The sequence below is a fragment of the Phyllostomus discolor genome, chromosome 12 (assembly GCF_004126475.2).
Source record: "Phyllostomus discolor isolate MPI-MPIP mPhyDis1 chromosome 12, mPhyDis1.pri.v3, whole genome shotgun sequence".
Lineage (NCBI taxonomy): Eukaryota > Metazoa > Chordata > Mammalia > Chiroptera > Phyllostomidae > Phyllostomus > Phyllostomus discolor.
This window is the reverse complement of record NC_040914.2, coordinates 58,261,602-58,267,458: the sequence shown is the minus strand read 5'-3', so window position 1 is coordinate 58,267,458 and position 5,857 is coordinate 58,261,602.

The following is a 5,857-nucleotide window of genomic DNA, read 5'->3' as shown; positions in this document are numbered from 1 at the left end:
CTCGAGGAGGACTCACTGCTGGAGGTAATTTTATTCCCAAAGGTCTGCAAAGGCATGCCTGGTCCCAGAACCAAAAATGAGAAGATTGACGCCTGAGCCCAGGGGAGGGTCATGATAAGCCATGACTGAAGCAGACCCAGGGGCAAGGAGGGCTACTGGTTAAAGGCACTCATTCCTGCCCTTGAAGCCGTATTGTCCATCTAACCTCACCCAGGTGACTGAGAATGATTTTGGCAAGCAAACCACCTTTGTCTCCCAGCTGTGCCTTTTTTGGGCTCTGCTAAAAGTGAAGCTGGTGAATGCGGTAGCCTGGGTCAGCATCTACATGGCCTGTGTTCAAAAGCGTTAGTGAAAGCATCATGCCAACCAGCAAGATAAGCTTCCCCTAGACCTTCTGAGATGCAAATCCAGCACCCAGCCACAGAACAATCTGAATTATATTTTTAAATGAAATGAGAAAGAGGAAAAGGGAAGGGAAGAAAGGAGTCTGGAGCATCAAAGGGAAAAGCTCTGAACTTGATTTAGGAAGATTGGAATCAAATGCCAGCATCAGTTCTTTCCCCCACATTTCTGACTCTTCCCTCCTTTCTTTTGTTTCCCTTCCTCGCACGCTCATGTTTATTCTCCTGTTATCTGCTACTAGCGGGAGGCAGGTACCGTCACAGGCAAAGTGAGGACAGGTGGTAAACCCGGGTGACATCCTTGCTCCCAGAGGTCTCACCCTTTAGTGGTGGAGTCAGGAAGTAAAGAAGCCATTAGAAATGATCATGTAATAACTAAGATGATAATGATTTGATAGAGAAGTATGGGTCTTAGAAATCCACAGAACAAGAGGACTAGTCTATTCAAGGAGATCAGCAAGGCTTTTCTGAAGAAGCAGCACTGAAAGGGAGACGCACTGGCTAAGGAGGAGTTAGTATCAGGCTTCCTAGCTAGTTGGGATCAGAGACGAAATCTAAAACAGTTCCCCTTTGCTTTTCTTTTTCTCATTCACCTGTTTGTGTTTATTTGTGTAGCCAGCACACATACAACTGGATATTATTATTCCTGAAATATTTTAAACTCCTTGCTTTCTTCTCTGGCAGATGAGGATTGAGACTTTTAGTTCTCCAACACTCTTAGATACTTTGTCCTTCCTTAAATTCATGGCCAGAAGGAAGCTAATAGTATTCTTACTCTCTATGACTGGAAGTGCTCATGTATGCAGAGCATCAAAAGATCCACAATGTTGAACTTGCGGCTGACTGGTGCACGGCCCTGTTCTGAGCATTCTAAACACATGATCACCTCTAATATTTATACACCTACGTATGATATTTACTACTGTTTTCCTGTTTTACAGATGATAAAACTAAGTTACAGAGAAATGAATTTGCAACCAGAACATTCTGAAGCTGACATCTGCATATTTAATTTCATTCATTACACGCCTCTTTAGTTTAATCAGCTTTTGCTTTCCTGAAGTCCAAAGAAGGGAAATTGAGTTGCCTAATATAGCAGAAAATATAGCAGAACTTTGTGAGAATAGTGTCCTTATATCACCCGTATCCAGTATGAAGAGAAAAATGTATAATTTAAGGTGAAAATTCCATTTCTCCTCTCTCTGTCTCCACATCCTTCCTCCCTCCCTCCGCTCTTTCTCTCTCTCTCATATCTAGGTAAACAGATATAGAGATGATAGATAGTTTGGATATCTTTATCATTTAAATAGGCCTGTACATAGTTTTAATGTCTTATATGAATATTCATTTTTTATTTTATTACAGTAAAATTATTCTTTTTTTCCCCTTTATAGTTAGAGATTTGATTCCAGGATTGGAATCCAAACTCCAGACCTTTCTATCTGTGTGACTTTTGGCAAAGGGTATTAACATCTGCACACCACATCTTTCCTTCTGAAAATAGAGTTAATTTTATTATGTTGGCTGGTGGTTGATAGGATGTATATATATCTCAGGGAGTTCTTAGTGGTTAGCAGACAGTAGGTATGAAGTAATGAGAAATTAAGCCATTAACACATAAGGTAGGCTTGAGAGAAAGAAAGATGACATTCAAGGGCAGTTTGAGGTAGATGTGTGGATGGAGGGAACCAAGAAAGAGGAGAAAAGAAAAAAATATCTTTTTTTTTCTTTCTTTTAACCAGCTGCTCTGTAGTTTTTCACAGCAGTTCCTAAACTGGACCATTGTGTAAGCTCTAACAATGTGAGACTCTCCAAACTATGAACAGATTTCCTTCCAGTTAAGTAGGCTGAAGATGATTGATCATCTGTGAATTCTGTTTGTCCTCTACTCCCAATACTATCTATCGACACTGTGCTTCCGAAATGTGTCTCTTCCAATCTTTGTGACTCAGGTCTCTCTCCCATGATAGAATGATAGAACGTGAGTGCCTTAAACACATGGTCAATGCCATCATTCATCCCCTCACTGCCCTTAGCACCAACGTTATGCTTTTACACAGATGAATTAGCTAATAAATGCCAGCTAAATGAATATAGAGTGATTTCTTCTTTGCCAACTTCACTTTCTCATCTCTGCCTTTGGCTTAGAACCATCACAAACTCTTTTCTTCCAACTTTCTTTGCCTCCAGCTCATCACGGCTTTGTTTACAGATGATATATCCAGGTCTCCAGGCATTTGGCTGATCGTGATGTGAGATCTGTAATAACCTTCCTTTGGGTTTAGACTCTGTGAATCTAACCGCATGGCCTTACACAAGCCACTGCCCTCTGTGGATGGACCACAGCTTTTCCATATGCAAAATAAGGTAGCGGGGTTCCTGGTTTCCAATGTCCTTAGTGATCTAAATTCTTTGGGCAATTACCCTCATTCCAGAAACAGGTAGACTCTGAAATAAATTGTCAACTAGAGAGTTTTCCTGTGAGCGGGTGACTGTTGTGAGTTTTATCACCGAGCCTGAGGGTACGGGGCAGGGCGCCCTCCTGAGTCTGTCCCAGTGGTTGGACATTGTCTGATTTTGGCGTGCACGGTCATCTTCCTAAAAACGATAACCGCATCAGCCGAGTGCTGTGATGTGCCAAACTCCCTCTTCTCTTTCCTTTTAAAAGATGAAACCATATTCTCAGATACATTTTAAGGTGTGAAATGTACATGCTATGTAGACACTATTTTCTACGGAAAACAAAAGTTTGGAGAGATAAAAAAAATGTTTTTCAGACTATACTCATTCTATTCTTAACTTCATATGACATTAATTCCAACACAGAAAACAATGGTTGGTTTAGTTAGGAAAAATAATCTCTGGTCATGGGGAGTTTTGTTATACTTGGTTCCAGCTCGGTCGCTGACTTAACCGTGATTTAAGCGGAAGTTAGCAAATTTTAAATAATTTGTGTAACTTTCCTTTGCCACCCCTGCCCTTATGTAAAATGGGGATAGCGATACTTGTTCTGGAGAACACTGTTACATGGGCCCTAGATGGGAAGGACCTGACTTTATCCCGTCTTTATCGCCTACTGATTACAGTGATAAATCACCAACCATACTGGGCCAAAGCACTTAACTTTGCCAGATCTCCTGAAAATGGTGGCCCCCAACTCACAGGATTTTTGCAAGGATCACAGTAGCCTAGTTCCTGGCACTCGGTAGGTGTGCAGTGAGTGGTGCAGTAGTAGTGAGTGCCTGGAGGCAATGCCCCGGGTAACGGTCTCCGTGTTAAGTCCTCGATGCAGGGCGAGGTGACTGCAGCCGCAGAGCACACAGTGGAGGACACCTGGGGTGGCCCAGTTGTTCCTCATTCTGAAGTCTGGAAGGAGTCAGACAATAAACACAGTTGGTCGGGCCCTAACTGCTTTGTGACCTTTTGAAAATCACTTTCTGTTCTCTTGACCTCTCTTTTTCTTGCCTGTAATTTAACCATTTTAATTTAGTACTTGTCCATGTTTCTTCGGACTTTACAGTGTTAGGGGTGAGAGTGAGCTTTGCGTTTGTTCACAGAGCAGCAGCCAGTTGGTAGGGATGTGACGGCTTCAACATTCAAATAAATTGTAGCTCTGGAGGCAAAATCCAGGTGTGTTCAGTCCATTGTACAGTGGGGTGGCTTAGTTCCAAGGCTGACAGCCGCAATGCCCTATTTGTAATTTTAGTAGCTCATGCATTTCCTGGTGAGTGTATTCACCAAGCCTCAGAGATATTTATGCCATTATTTGTTTTATTCAAAGACCAAAAGACTTGGCCTCTCAGAATTACATGTGTATTTTTTTTGCACCAAGTCTTGATAAACAACAGGGTATGCTAATAATAAACATTATGAGGATTCTTTATGATAAAAGTACGTCTATGCAAAATTCTCTGGGCACCTAAGAACGCCAAACTGAATATATTGTCTAATAAAAGGGCAGCCCAGCTCTATAAATCTCAAGCATAGTAAAGAAAAATTCCCCATAACCACCACCAACTGCATAATAAATAAAGCAACTATTCACCCATGTAAAACAAAGGAAATAAGGAGCTTGAAAAATCACCAGAACTTTGTATCCGAGGACTTTAAAATGGATGTTAAAATCCTAGAAAGGTGTGACATGCTGAAATGGTCTACAAGGCACTTGAATGTTAAACCAAGCCTCTTCTCGGGTACTGGGTAAGCCAACTAACTACCCATTGGCAGCTTTACTGCAGCTGCATTAGTCAGACTAGGATACATGCGCTGGAGTCACACACACACTCCCAACACTGCAGTGGCTTCGCCTATCAGGTTTCCCCTCATGCTCATGTTCAATCTAATGCCACTTTGAGGTTTATAGCTCTCATCCATGTCAATTTGGAGATCCAGGTTGTATCTTGGCTACTTTTCTCTCAGCAACTTTGACATCTTGGTGCTTTTCATTCTCATCAGATACAGAAAAGAGGTAAGAGACTCACATCTTTTCCTAACTACCTTGGACTAAGAATAATGCATGCTAATTCTGCTCATTGTCCATGGCCTGGAACTAGCTGCACAGCCCTGACTTTCCAGGAGAGAGACAAATAGGGAAGCTGCATGGTGAGTACTACTGTTGTGAGACAGCAGATCCCTTTTAGGGTGGATGGCGAGTCTACTTCTTACCTTGCTGCATGACTGGAAAGCCTGCATGCCTACTTAGACTATAGCACACTCAAGAGTGACACTAAAACCCGTATTTCAAGTGGTAGGGTGTGTCAAAGGTCAAGCGGAACAATGACAGTGAAATAATGGGCCTACTTCAAAAGAGAATCCAAAGATGAGTCTATAAACCACCAAAAAATGTGCATCCAGGTACCACAGTATCTTTGTTCAAATTCTGACACCAACAATCATTTAAACTACTGTTTGGTCAAGTTGCTTAATATTTTTTAAGTTTCAGATGTCCCATTATTTAAATAGACTAATACCTACTTGCCCTAAAACCATCAGATGTGAGTTATGAGGGGTTTTTAGATGATAGGTACGGAAGTATGGTCAAAATCATTACGTCTTTTGTAAGTGCACCATATTGATAGACTGAGTCGGTGGATCCTCTTGCAGTCCGATAGGATGCTTTCAGCACCCACTGACAGATGACCTGACTTAATGCAGGCTTCAACAATGAGGACACTCTTTGTCTTTCATAATGGCAAGTCAGAGGAGGGTTACTATGACAGGTCTTTAATGACTGAAGTCTGTGTCGTGTCTCCACGTCAATACCCTTCATGCTAACTTCGTCCTCAGTCCATTAGCAAGGGAACTGTGGTGGTGCCAGGTGTCATACCCAGACAAAGCAGTTAAGATCAGGAAGAAGGGTCATTATCCACTGGTAATCTTTCTTCAGCCTGAAGAAACATTTACATAAATTCCACCCTTCCCTCCACTGTCTTGTAGAAATTCCCTGAAGCTTATCG